Source organism: Cupressus sempervirens, chromosome 8 (genome assembly GCF_028749045.1).
Source record: "Cupressus sempervirens isolate cs-2001-9-10 chromosome 8, ASM2874904v1, whole genome shotgun sequence".
Classification (NCBI taxonomy): domain Eukaryota; kingdom Viridiplantae; phylum Streptophyta; class Pinopsida; order Cupressales; family Cupressaceae; genus Cupressus; species Cupressus sempervirens.
This window is the reverse complement of record NC_143125.1, coordinates 106,662,561-106,678,172: the sequence shown is the minus strand read 5'-3', so window position 1 is coordinate 106,678,172 and position 15,612 is coordinate 106,662,561.

Genomic DNA, 15,612 nt, shown 5'->3' with positions numbered 1-15,612 from the left:
ATGAGCATGTTGAAAATGGGAGTTAGCTGCCCCTAGATGTGCTTTGTTCTCATTAGGGTAATTGGAAATGGGTAACATTTTCAAACACCAACAAAATGGTGACTCTGCTCGGGAGTTGCATATAGAAAGAATAAAAATCTCTGCCATGAAACAGATTGGATATAGCAAATATATAGCAAGATGTGTTCCCTTTTCCTTGCTGAAGTTTCATGTTCCCCAGTTAAGCTTTATTCATGATCAGCAGTAGGTTGTAAAATTGGATGAAAATTGTGTTCTATGGCTGTCATAGGTCTATCTTCAATCAGTCCAATTTTCCAGTACTGTTGAGAAAGTTTCAGAGTCAACAATTCGTTTATAAAGTGTAAATTCTTTTCAGGATGTCAGTGATCTGCAAGTTTCTCCTACATTGAAAGTCTGGTTTAGATTTGTCAAGTGTCAAATTATATTTTATTTCTCACCAAGTGTGAGTGGTGACTCTCAAATCTCTGTACCAGTTTGTTCCTAGTTGATTTCATTGCAACATTTTAAAGGACTTTCAGATGTATGGGCAGATCTGAAACTGTTGATAGATCTTGGAAAAGAAGTTTTAAATTCTTGATAAGTTTTTAAAGTTCTGTTTGAAATCTGTTGTTATAAAGAAATTGAAATGTAAAAAATCAATCACAACAGTGGTTATTTTATTCCTCTTGCAAAGAGGTGGCGACTCTATAAAGTTTTGACCAGTGGTGTAAAGGATTTTTAGTCTTGCACCTATGCCAGATTAGCAGATCAAAGTTCAGCATCAGCACTAGAGGTATTTTGATTTTCATGCGTCTTTTCATGGAAGTCAAGTGTTTAAAAAATTTGCCTCTATTCAGTGATTTTCAGCACTAGAAACAAGAGTTAGAAATTTTGTTCTATAATGGAGTCAGATCTCAGATCTAAGATTAGTTTGCCAAATTCTGAGAGTTTAGAAACTGTGAGTAATAACATTACTACGTTGAATACAATGGTTTACAAAAGGATTTTAAATCTTATAAGAATTGAGGTAGGTGGTACTCAAGGTCTAAGTGTCGAACAATGTTATTTAAGGCTTGAGTCAGTAATCAGTAAGATGCCTTTTCATTGTAGACCTGAGGAATCTTCACTGCCTAGTGTTTTCCTTGATGTTCTAGTACCCGATTCAGTCAATTGGCCAGCACCTATTAGATTACAAAGAATTTTGCAAATTGAAAAATTCATTGAGGAGATGGAAGATGATGATTATAGATTTCATGAAATATCTCCTAATGATAATGAGTGTGTTGAAAGCCAAGGTAGTAATGAATACAATGAGTCCGTAGAGCAAGATAATCTATCTTTCGATTGTGAAGAGGTGGATTCAAATGTTAATGAATCAGGTAATAGCAATCAGCATGAAAAGGATGGATATAAAAGAGAAGCTAAATTAAGTTACAGTACATATGAAGTTGAAGAAAGTTGTAACAATAGTAGATCCAGTGATTGCCATGATAAGAAAGAATGTTGTAATAATTTTGATTTTCCAGATTGTTACACTAATGATCTTCTTGTTGTCAGTTCTTCATATTGTCCAGATGACAATCATAGCCATGAGAAGATTTGTGAGGTAGTCTTCTTGAGTTTTAATGAAATCTCTGTTTTGTTGGCTCGTGAGTTTGAAAATCATGTAAGTATCTCTAAGGATCTTCATATGTTCTCTCATAATACTTTCTCATTCAGTCAAATCAATTCCCCAAAGTTTGATGTGGAAAAAGAGGTAGAATCCAAACAATCTTTGTTAGACTTTGGAGGTGTATATAACAAAACCTCAAATGTTTTTGCACATGACAATTTGTTGGATGTAGAGAATGTTGATGAAGGGGAGTTTAATGTTGTTTCAGATTCTTTTCATGTTGATCTTGCTAAACATTGTTTTGATGTTTCATATGATGAAGTGGAAAATAGTGAGTGTTGTCCATCCAGTTATAGATTTTCTTCATGCACTGATAGGTCTTGTGAAGATAAGTTCAAGGTGTATTCTGATTTTTAGTTTGATGAAGAAGATGATGGTCATCAACATAGTTTGGATCAGTACTGTCAGAATGAGTTTTTAATTTTGGTGACTAATCAATTATTTGAATGTGAAGAGGTTTCAGCAAAGGATAAATATGATTCGATGAGTAACATGCTTGCAAGTAGGCAACGATCAGATTTCACATACTCTTCATTTACGGAGGCACAAGGTGAGTTAGAAATTGATTCATGTAACTCGTTGAACGAAATAGAGTACCAAGCTTTTGTGTTTCCAGTTAAAGGAATCAATGATTCAGTCAGTAGTGATCATTTTCAGTTTGATATTAGTTGTCATGGTCATGCTGATCCATATTTTCATAGTGAGCAAGGTGTAGACAGTATGTATGATTTTTATATGCACTATGAAGATGATAATAGCAATTTTGTTTTGCTTAACAAAGTAATTGAAAGTGTTGATATGATGGGTGAAACAAATAAGGATCAGAGTTTCAGTTTGCCTCAGGAGAATGTGAATGAAAATAAGGTATATGACAGAGGTAAAAAGTTCTAAAACTTTTCAGTGGCCTGGAGGCCATCTCTTGTACATAGTTAAGAGTAGTTTTCCTGTTTTCAATAAAGTTGTTCGAGAAATTTTTGTTGTTCAGGAGAGTTTTGAAGTTTTGGAATGGTTTGCTTCTTCCAGAGATCTAAAATCTTGCCATGCCCACAACGGACATGCATCCCTAGACAGAGCCACTATTGGCGCTCAAAATTGCCTTCCCGATTTTGAGCATCATTGAAAAAATCAAGTCCTTAAACGCTTCTAAAATGCATATGTGCTTGGTTGTACCCGGCTGTCCATTTGAAACCCCTAAGGTGTTTAATGCTTCTAACATCTTTCATTCAGCATGCCTAAGCGTTTCGTGAAGTTAAATTGAGTTTTTGAGTCATTTGGCAAAGTTCTGTTTGAGCTAGTATCAATTTTGCATTTTCACCTAAGTGTCAAACAATGACAAGAGGCTATGTTTTCCATTGAATATCTCGCACCCAAAAAGGTTTTGTGATTCACCACTTTGAGAGTATCTAATATCCATACCTGAGAACCTATGTTTTAGATTTCAAGTCATTTCGAGTCCGTTTGAATAGGTTTTGAATCCCTCAAAGTTGGACAGTTATTGTTTTCATGCTTTTGCACTTTGCACCTAATTCTAGGAAGCCCTGTTTGACGTGCAATAACTTTTGACCACTTGACCCAAAGGAGAAAATTCCTTTTGCATTGCATTTTAGACATCAGAGACTTGTCATGTTTCAATTTTTAGCTCTTGACGAATCTGTTTGCTCAATTTTCAAATGCGATTCAAAATGGAATTTTTGAAGTTATACTGGTGTCAACATTTACAAATTTATCAGTACCCCTGTTCGTGACATTATAACTTGAAATCCATGATTGGTAAGATCAAATGGTTTGTTCCCTTGTATTGTCCACTAAAAATACTACAAGTGTGTCAGTTTGCAAGTCATGACAAATCCAAATGCACACTTTTTTAAGACAATTCTATTTGCCAAAATCACTTTTTAGTCAGTGTTCCTAGTTGCAAATTTCCAAGTAGCCCACTTTGAACGTTTGCCATTTGCGTCCTGTTATTTTTCATGATCCTAAATCGTAGATCCATAATGTCCTCATGACAAAGAATGAGTGCCCCAAATTTTGTCTTCCCAAGTGTTCATTTGCCCAGTTTTCTGAGCCGAACCCAAACCTAGTTTATTGCTTTCTGACGTGTTTTCTTGCAGGTATATCTGAGAAGGTGACTTTGATAGTCAATATCTTTTGACTATGATCTCATCATGAGACAAAAATTGACAGGATGCAAGAATGTGGAGCAGAGATTCAGTATGCCAATTTTCAGAGCATTGTCAGTTGTTTGGGTTAGTTTTTAAGGCCAGTCAAAACACCTCCTAGCATGAAATTGATTGTTTGCAAGAAGAGGTGAAAATGAGTTTTAAAGACCAGTTTGTGCTCAATTTCATTTCCAATCAGTATTAGATGTTCAAATGATCAATTTTCCATCTCAAGTGTCTAAAAATGAAAAAAAATTTAGTCGGACCCATTTTGGGGCCCGACTGATTACATCAGATTGATGGAACTATGTAGGGATTGAAGAAGCTCAAGTTGCAATTGGTGAACATAAATAACACCCATGATTTCACTCATTAGTTCGTGCTCGTAGTATTGAGTCTTCATATGAAATGTTTTTTATAAATGCCTGATTGTCTATAATGCTCTTATAATGTATTGCAATGTTGAGTCACTATTTTCAATCAGTGAAGTTTCTCCTCAAATGTGCATAGATAGGTTGTTGTTAAGGGATGGAAAAATATGTCATGTGTGGAAATCAGGTGAAGATCCCATCCATGTCTAGGTCTCCACATTTTTGCAAGGTGCATCCGCATTTGAATGAAGGCAGCCCACGTCATTTAAAAGAGGCAATTTATATATGGAACAAAGCAAGGGCCTCACATTTGGCACAAAGAAGAGCATTCACAGCTATAGGGCATTCACATAACATAGGGGATCACCCATGCAAGAAGAGATCAGAGACACCCAACACTTTGGAAATAAAGAGGACCACGCATCAGACAAGGAAAGAGAACATGCAGTTAAGCAAGCAATCCCTAAGTTATGAAGCCATAGTCAGAGTTTAGAAAACCTCCACGCATTTAACAGAAGGCACCAACAAAAAGGAGGCCAACGCTCAAAGAAAGGAACATGCATAATGAAATAAGAACCCCACGTAAGTGAAAATGGGCAAAAAGGATGTGAGAGCCGCCTGCATAAAGGAGGATCTAATAAAATGCCTCGTGCCATATTCAGAGGAACAGAACTTCACGTGGAATAAAGGGAGGTCTGCACCATAGTAGAAGACAATAAGCGTAGGGGAGTTTGCGCATGAAGGTTTGGAAAAATTAGTTTCCAATGTATTTTGGAAGATGCCCAATAGTATCCAAAGCCCCAGCTCCATGCAGGGGGCAGTCAATAGTAGGGGCATGTGAAAAGGAAAATGCTTTGTAGCCCATGCAATAAAGAGAGCTCGCAGGCCAGAAAAAGACACCCATGCATTGGTAGAGAGATTACGTCAGAGGTAAAGATGGAGGTTTGAAAAAAAAACACAGATAAAGAGAACCCCAAGCGCCAAGAAGAAAAGGAGCCCCTGCGTGCGGCCATAGCAGATATAGGGCAGCATCAGACAGGACAGAACTTCCACTCAACAAAAGAAGACCTCCACACTAAGATGGGAAGTCGACGCCTTGAGAGGATAAACCCACGCCTTTCAAAGAACAGCCACACAAATTAAAAGAAAAGTCTAGTCAACATCTTTTAAAGAAAACCCTATGCTGAACAAGAATAAAGCCAACGCATTGAATGAAGCCGCAGGGCAAGAGTTTTATCCCATATTGATTACGAGGGGGTGTTTTCAAATGTTTAAATACCATTTCAAAGCATTTGTAATGTGAAGTAAAGAAAGGATCCTTTTCTTAAAGCTATAGCTTGAGCAGGTGGGCCCCTTGCACATCGGATGTTGCAGTTGAATGTGGATGACATCAGCATGATAGAACAAATTTTAAACGAACATACAATAATGATGAGTTGGCACCCAAAATCGGAAATTAAATGAGATTTTGACACATGGATTGATCCAACGGCATGCGCATCCCCGCAAAAAGAGTTGCGCGAAGGTTAAAAAATGTGAGGATGCGCCTGGGCGCCACGTGGCATGACGAGTCCTACGGGTGATGCGATGGACAAAATGATCAGTTTAGATGAAGGCATAGGATTTTTCCACGTGGCGAGATCCAACGGTTCGTGCATCTCCGCAATATGAAGTTGTAGGAATTTAAGTAATGCGAGGAAGCACATTCTCGACACGTGGCATTGGGTCTTGGTGGTGCTGCCGTGGCATCTGAGAGCAGTGGTCAGCCAATCAGAGGCTGCCACATGGTAGAAAGCTGGTCAAATCAAGTTGACCCCGAAATCAAAGGAGGGAAAAGAAATTCAAAAAAGAAAAATAATAAAAAATATTATTTTTCATTGTTATCTTTCAAATTGGACGTGCAAATTCTTTTTAAATTTAAAAGTCTTTAAATTTAAAGGTTCTGACTTTAGAGATTGTTTTAAATTTTTGAAAAAATCTAAAGGATGTGCAGACCTGATATTCCTAGCAGGGGAGTCATTTTCGAAATGACTTTCAGGGGGTTTTCGATAGGCCAGATAGGCGATGTTATATATCGCCGAAATCGGGAGAAGATGAGCTATTTGATTCCAGAATCAGTTTTTGCACAGGTAGTAGCTGGTTCAAGCTACAAGAGGTTTTCTTTCAGGTACTTGAATTGCAAATATTTTCAGACCAAGAAGTTTAGTTGTGATTTTTGGCAAGTTAATAGCTTGAATATGTGTAAAAGACAAGGAGAATTCAGCTAGGGGCATCTCTGAGTTAGATAAAGCAATTTTTTATCAGCATTTTGATGCAAATTAGATTTTTAGCAAATAAAGGATTTCATCATTCAAGAGGGGATATTTTGCAAATCAGTTACAAGGTAATGATGAAATCAAATCAGATCAAGATGGAGAAGGAAGAATGAAGTTTTCAATTGCCAAAAGATTGAATTTCAAGTGGACACTTGTCAAGTAAAGATCAGATCCGAAAATTCTTTCTCTTCTATATTATTCTTTCTTTCTTCCATTTGAGGGGTTCCAGTTTTTGTTACTGAGAAACCAGTAGGTTCCAGTTTCTGGGAAGAAAAAGTTCATTACTATGATACCATTAGGGATTCCATTTTTTGCACTGTGAGACCATTGGTTCCAGTATTTTGACATGTTTCCATGACTATGACATCATTTTCTTCAGCAAAACTCTCATGTGAATAGCAGTTGTAGAGATAATATAGATGGTTCTGAGATATTAGGTTGTTTCATGTTTTAATTTTATGCATCTGAATGTATGGTTTCAAGGAAATTAATACATATGAGCAATAATTTCATTAGTTTTGTTCTGGTTCTTGTCTCCTATCTCAGCAATCTGTAAGTCTTATGTGGTTTTGGAACAAAGATTTGAGACCCATTTGCATCCCTTTCAGGTTGTATGTTTGATGTAATTTGCTATTGGACCAAAGGGCCAAGTAAATGCTCGATATGTTTGAACAAGGTTACTGGTTATTTGAGAAGGATGTTTTGTGAGAATGAGACCTAAATGAACACTAATATCTAAATCACAAGGTGGTTGGATAAATCTGATGTCTGGGTATATGAGATACATCCTGATGTCATAGATGTATGTTTTGAATTCATGGAATTGCCCAATGGATTAGGCATTGATCAGTTATAGGATCACTGGTTATACTTTTGCATTTTTGAGGTTTTTTTGAATCAACATCTTTAATCAAATGAATTTTCCTTTAATGTTGAAGAGCTATAAACAGAATTCCCTCACTTAGCTTATGAATATCCTAGATCTGCATTTAGCTACTATAGATTGATGTTATCTCATGAGTTAATAGGAGAAATAAGGGTTTTATCTGCTTCATTTTAGATTCAGTGTATGCTTTAACAACTGGTACCATATAAGGAATCTATAGGTTCACCCACCTAGGTTTTGCAAAGCCTAAAGTGCAAAAGGATTATAGCCTTATAGTCGGCCTGGTGTTTGAATGGGCATGTTGAAAATGGGAGTTAGCTGCCCCTAGATGTGCTTTGTTCTCGTCAGGGTAATTTGAAATGGGTAACATTTTCAAACACCAATAGAAAATACATTTCTAACTATTTAAGAATTTACTAATGGTTGTTAAACAACATTAAAATGCACTTAAAACACTTAAGTGAACATGGTCAAATACATGACTAACCACTACTATGTGAACCTAGTCCAATGTAGCAAGATAATAATACATAATACAATCTCTGCACACATTTCAGGGTAATTACAGAACAACATCATGATACCACATCCATCCTAGTAACCACTAGAACAAACCTTATTAAAACCATCCAACACATCATAATCTCATAAATATGCAATAAGAATAATCAAAGAAACTAATACAGTAACATAAATATAATCACCTCAAGGGTGTAGACCACTCAAAGTCCCAATCACGATCTCTTCATAGAGAAAGATCAACAAGGTTGCATCCATCAGGATGACTTATACAAATCAAATGAGAGAGGCATTGCATGTTATTTCTAGACTCTTTAGCTATTGTTACTCTATCTATATTCTCTGATAAATTTAGTGGCTGTAATGATGTAACTTTTTCAATTTATGGTAGGTCAGTATGTTGGCATTTTTATGCAAATAAGGATGAAAAAGAACCTAGCAACAATACTTGGAGACTTGACCTAGGAAAAAATATATTTTTTGAATGTATATGTAGACATAGAATTTATTAATATTTTAGTTGAATCTTATTATCCATCTACAAGAATAGTCAAGAAGCTAGATGGGATGCCTCCAGTGGTTATAACTGTAAGAATTTTCCTAAGGTAATAATTTAATGCCAAGATGAAGAAGCTTAGTAGATAGCACAAGAGAGACAAATGATGATCAAATAAGAATGGATATCAAATGATTGGATATTAGATGATTTGATAATTGGATCATAGAAGTACCTTGTATATAAAGGCAACTAGAATGACTAGGAGTCAACAAAGAGATAAGGATTACAACTCAACACATGTCCACCAAAGGTCGATTATCCTCCATTGAGCATAGGATTTAGTGTGATGATGAGAGGATAAGTTTACATAGGTGTATCTCATAAAGTGATTTTGTAGACACCATGTACTCAAATAAGTTGCTAACTCCTGTGTTGTCAACAAGACAACTTATATGTCTCTACATATTCCTAAGTGTCTACATGACAACTAATATGCTAAAGCATTAACCTAAGTAAACTTAAGTAAAGTGTAATAATAATTAATTATTTACACTAACACACCCCCTTAAGTGCAACTTAGGGGAATGCACTTAAGCTTACAAAGATAAATGCAAGATGCAATGTGGGTCTTGGCTACTAAGCCATCTTAGGTACCCATGTACAAATGCAATGCTCTTCATACAATGAAATGCAATGCAATACAATGAAATCTCTTTTGAAATGGAAAAAGAGGAAAAACCTCATGGGAAAAACCTCCTCCAAAAAGAGAGATTAAGAAATACAAGATGCATGCAAGGATGAAGTAATCAAGGACCCCTAGTATGACATACATCATGTATGTACAAGAATATAATCCCCATAGGAAAAAAATACATGATGGTATTTCCCCATATTGAATAATCTCCTACAAGGATGTCATGAAGAAAAAAAAGTATCCAATGCCTACAAATGAAATTTCTCCCTTTAGGAAGAAGATACACCAAGCATAGGTGCAAGTATACTTTCCATTGTGGATAGGAAGATGGATGAGGAATCCATATGTAGTATTCTATGGATGTTGCCTCTGAAGTTTTTTCATACGTTGACAAGTCCTTGATGAATGTAAATACCACAAGCCAATATAGTGGATGCCCAAAATAAGGTGGTAAAAAAGGTAACATGTCCATGTATGAAAGTGAATCAACCTCCAAAGACAAGGAATCATCCTTATAGGAAGATATGGGAAGAAAAGAAATGTGGCCTCCCCTCAATGATGAATGCACACCCATGAAAGAAGCTCCTTGATGATTGAAGAATTTTCACCATGAAAATTGAATGATGTTCCTCCTTGTAGGAAAAAGTGGTGCCATAGGTGTAGTAGAGAATGCTCCCCAACCTGTAGGAAGTATCCTCAAAAGATATGATGTCTGAAGAAACTAGAATAAAATCTCCAAAGATTGATATGTCTCCTATGAAGTGAAAGAGTCATCCTCCAACTATTGAAAAGAAGTTTCCACAATCATGTCTATCTCAAAAGGAAGATCAAGTAGTTGAGGGTCAAAGTGTTCCCTTGTAACAAGTGAAGAAAAATTATCCTCAACAAAAAGAAGATGGATGTCATCAATAATGTCTCACACATCTCCAATGTAAGACTCCACAAACAAAACTACAATGTCTAGAAGGAAGTTATCCCATAAAGTTGAAATAGGAAGACATGATTTTTCCTGCTGCACTAAATCAGGAGCATATGTGCCTAGAACTAGATTAGTAGAAGTAACAGGAGCATCAAGAGGTATAACCTCAACTGGAGTTGTAAGTACCAAAACTAGAGTGACTCAAGGTAGAATGTCCTCTGGTAATGGAGGGACTCATGGATATCCATATGCTTTCGAAAGACACATCCAAATATCATTAGGACTACTTACCTTACTAAGAGGAGCAAAAGATTTCTTACTCATACTATTATGCATTAAGCAAAGAAGAAGAGAAAGATGTCCCCAATTAGTATTAGGTAGAAATATCCTTCAAATATAGATAAGGAAACACTTTCTTATGTTCTCTTAGATGATCAATCATCAAAGCACTCCATTTCTGATAGTTTTGTTTTGTCAATTTAAATCTTAAACCAAAGTGACACTTTTGACATGACTCCACAAGATCAAATAATGTATGCACCCTCAAAATGCAAAAAAGAAATCAAAGAAACCCCTCATGATGCATGATTTGGCACTTTATATTTAGTATGATTACAATGGCCACTTGCCAATTTTGGGCATAAGTGGACTTCTGATTTTAACGTTTACAACAACAAATATGAAGCTATATTAGACTCAACAAGATAAGACACAAGACCTCTCAAAGATCTAATTACAGGTGCCAATAGGCCAAAATGAGACCAAAATTTGAAAGTACTATGTCTACTAATAATTATTCCAAACCGATACCAAATTTGAAAAGTAGACAAAAAGTCATGCACTTTCAAAAAAAATAGCACTTGAATATGTGTCCAAATGAGCCTAAACAAAGCCTCTAAAGTTGTGAAAATCAAAATTGGTAATTTTCCAAAAAATTCAAGAACAAAGATCTCAAACAACCTAAACAAATGTGTAGATCATGAAATTCTACCCCAAAACAAAACAAAAAAAAAAATTGCTTGAAAAAAGGAGTTCGTAGGAGGGAGATATCATTGTTTGAAAATCACTTCTGTAATTATTTTTCCTAAATCATTGCTATCGCACCTCCAAAAATCAAATGACTCTAGATTTCACCTTAGATGTCCAATTTTGATTTTAAAAAAGTCAATTTTGGGGTTTACTAACCTTTTGAATGTGATACCAATATCTAATTTGCACCACAAAGATCCAGTCTTGACCTACAAAAAAAATCTCTACAATGTAAGAATTTGCCTTAGGGAAAAATGATGCCAAGATCAAGAAGCTCAAGAACAAAGCATAATACAGACCAAGTGATGTATGATCATAATAACAATATGAGAATGAATTGATGGGATTATCAGTTATGATGGAATATTCTAGAGAATATTCTGTGGGCACCGGGATTTAACCACCTAGTTAGCCTACCAAAAGTGCTTCTCTACATGCCTAATAGACCAAAAAAGTTTTGAAAACAAATATTGATCCAAAAAATGCAAAGATAGAAAATCCAAAAAAAAAAATGCAAAGATGCAAATGTAATAAATACATATCCAAAAATTAAATTCACAGATCTAAAAAGATCATACCGATTCTACAAATCAAGCCTTTAGTTGTCAGTTTGCAAAAAAAAATTGCCTCAATTTTGACTATGGCCTAGGGTAAGAAAATTTATAGTCAAAATTCACTGAATTGATGGTTTAGACATAATGGTGAGGTATGCTTTGGCTCTAGACACTCCCAATAGCTGTAATACTCTAGATTTGAATCATGCTCCTCCGAGAGGTGAAGCAAAAATGGTCTCCAATAGCTATGAAATGACACTCCTATGTTGCTGATACCAAGTAAGAATTTGGTATAGCTCTAATACCATATAAGAATTTTCCTAAGGCAATAATTCAATGCCAAGATCAAGAAGCTTACTAGATAGCACAAGAGAGACAAATGATGGTCAAATGAGAATGGATATTAGATGATTGGATATCGGATGATTTGATAATTGGATCATAGAAGTGCCTTGTATATAAAGGCAACTAGAATGACTAGGAGTCAATAAAGAGATAAGGATTAAAAATCAGCAATGTCCACCAAAGGTGGATTATCCTCCATTGAGCATAGGAGTTTGTGTGATGATGAGAGGATAAGTTTAGATAGGTGTATCTCATAAAGAGATGTTGTAGACACCATGTGCTCAAATAAGTTGCTAACTCCTGTGTTTTCAACAAGACAACTCATATGTCTATGCATATTCCTAAGTTTCTACATGACAACTAACATGCTAAAACATTAACCTAAGTAAATTTAAGTGTAATAATAATAATTAATAATTACTTAGGTCTAGTATTGAGGGATTTTTTACATTGAGAACCCAAGCCCTCACTAAAATAGAAAGGAATTAGTTCATGGCAGACTATGAAAGGAAAATAAAATTTGGGCTTACTAAAATCACACACTCCATGAATAGGGGTCAAAACACCTAATAAATTCTGACTGAAAATATGGGTACCCATTCTGTTGAAAGGTTTATGGGTATTTTCTAAAATACTTATATAGGTGGGCTCAACTATTTGGAGGAGCTTCTAAAGAGAAAATACCATTTGATTAAATCTACATGTCCATGACAATTTAGAATCCTCATTCATATCTAGAATTTGATTTTTATAGTGAGATTGAGAGAGCCATTCATACATTGTTGGCTAGGTAGAAAACTTCTAAGTCATTCAAGAACTAGTCTCTCTTGTGCCAACTCTTTCTATTCAAAAATGTTGACCAATTTAGGAGTTCTTTGAATCTTACTACCACTAATGAACAAGTAAATCTATTACTCATTCATATGTGGTGTAAGGCCTCAAAAAAACATGGAAGAGATGGGGATTTCATGAAATCTAGGGATGTGTTTGTTGTGTGAATTACTAGATTGCATGGAGGTTCCATTACTAGAATCCCAAAAAAAATCAACGTAATTTTAAGAGAAAAGTAGTACCTCCCTAATGGAAAATATGAGTTCAACTTTGGGGAATATATTTGCAAGCCTTCTTTCATACTAATTATGTTGTATAAATGTAGGCAGCAAGCACACATGTTACCCCAATTTATGTTTAAGAGTGTAGGTTTCCATGGATTTATTTGGAAACTAATGTTGATTGAAAAGGACATTTTACAACCTAGGAGAAAGGAGAATCACATTCTCTAGTTTATGAAATTTTATGGCTTCATAATTGGATACTCAAATATAAAGAAAATACAAGAATAAATTATGATTAGTTTTAGTTTTTAGAGTGCAAAGGCAAGACAATATGATCCTAAGGGGAATTTTAAGTCTTTTGTTGCAAGATTTGAACATCAATTCAAATTTAAGGAAGATATCATAGGGAATTGTGATCGTAATCCTAAAATTATATAAGGGATGAGGAAGTGGGGTATTTTTCTTAACATTGAGAAGTAAAGGTTAAATACAAAACTTCCTTGCTTTTATGATGAAATTGAATTCTAGGCCTTTAGAGTTGAAAAATGCATTCAAAAATTTGATGAGTTACATCAGAAATACATCAAGAAAAAAAGGGAATAATAAGTTGTGCAATCTTAGCCCCCACCTACTCAAAAAATGACAAAATTGCTAACAGGAAGTTTAGCTTCAGAACCCAAGACTAGTATGTCTAAAGACAATAACACTCCATAGGTTACTTATGAGGGCTCTAATGAGAAAGAGAGTTGAGAGGATGTTTTTCACAAATTGAAAATTCTAAAGAAAGGTACCATAGTTGAAAAACCTCAACATGCACCAATGTTTAAGGAAGAGATACATGGTTAACATGCATTAACAATGAAAAATAATACAACAATTGATAATGAGAATGAAAGGGAAGCAATTTCTCAACAATTCATTAAGAAGGAGGATTTTACTAGAACATGGGAGTTTAAATAATTTTGGATCAAATACAAAATGAAGGACTTTGATGAAAGGAAAAATAAAACATTGGAAGGGGTTGATGAGTCTCAACATGCTACTGTAATTCAACAAATGATTAATAAATTACATCTTCATAATATAAACTAATATGAAGAAGAAACTAGAGAAATTATGTGCAAAAGTGATATCCTCTATTGATCTCTAAGCCTTTTTTCCTATTAGTATCCAACACTTAGTCATTTTCTAGGCAATGTTGGTCGGTCATCACTATGAATGAGCCATCCAATAAAAGTCAAGCTATGTGGACTTGTTTATATTTCATTGTATGTCAAACAAGTCAAAGGTTGTCAAGCACCCTAGTATACACTAAGTCACAATAAATGTCAAGTGAAACATATGGACACTAAGCAACATAAAGTTAGTTTATGTCAAGTGAGTGAGTACTTGCCAAGTATATAGAAGCTGAGGGACAATATGAGTATTAGTTATGATTGAGCATCAATATATTCAATTATTGAGTAAACCAATTTTGGCATATGTGTTTGTAATAGAACAAACACTTATGGAAACCATTTTAGCTATCTTCTATGCAATTTTTATGGATTTTAGAGACAACTAAGGAGTTAGTTACACATTTTTCAGAGGATATCAATCCCTAGGATGGTAGAATAATCAAAAAATAGAAGGACTAAGTGGCAAAAGAATTAATTTTGGATCATTGATTATGATCTAGAAGGGATCAAACCCTAAAAGGGTAAAAGTACAAAGTTGTGTCACCTTTCAAGCTAACTTATCAAAATGACTAAATTTTAGTATTTCTTTCTAAAAACAATTTTATTCATACATATGATCTAGAAAAATTCACTCTAGCTAAGTTATATATAGTCTCACACATTTCCAATTGGAAATTTCTATGAAATGCATATTTTATACTAGTTTGTATCCAATTACTAAAGAAAAAAATTATTTTAGAAAACTAGTGTTTTAATAACTCTTACTATTTTTTATGATTTTTTTTAATAACATATAAAAGCCATTTTATAGAGTTCAAATTCAAGAATATTCTCATATAGAGTTTATAATGTTTTAATTAGATATAGTATATTGTAATTAAAAAATTCTACAAGTACATATTTTAACACTCAAGAAGATGTGAAGTTTGAGAAAGAAAAAAATATTAAATCATATCCAAAAATTTTAAAATCACATAATGTTCTAGAGGAGAGAGTCCTCTTCAAGAATATATAATTTTTCTTTTGGTTAGAAAAGATTAGTTTTGAAAAATATGGTGGGAAATCAAAACTATCAATTTCATATGAGTTAATTTTGAGTCGTTATAAAAGATAAAATGTTTAAAGAAAATTTTTATTTTTGATTGTTCTAGCTATATATGTTATCTATAACATAATCTAAGATTAAAGGGAAATAAGTTTATTTCCACATTATTTTGTGGTGGGAACTACACCCCTAATTTTCAACATTTTTCAACAAGTAAAAAATTATCTTTAAAAATTAGGAAAATATATCCAAATAGTTACTAAAAATTATAATCCTAAAATTCATCCATTTCTACACATTTCATTAGTTTACTTCATTATCAAATTTTAAATAATACTACCATTTTTATGTCATTGAAGATGAATTGTTATA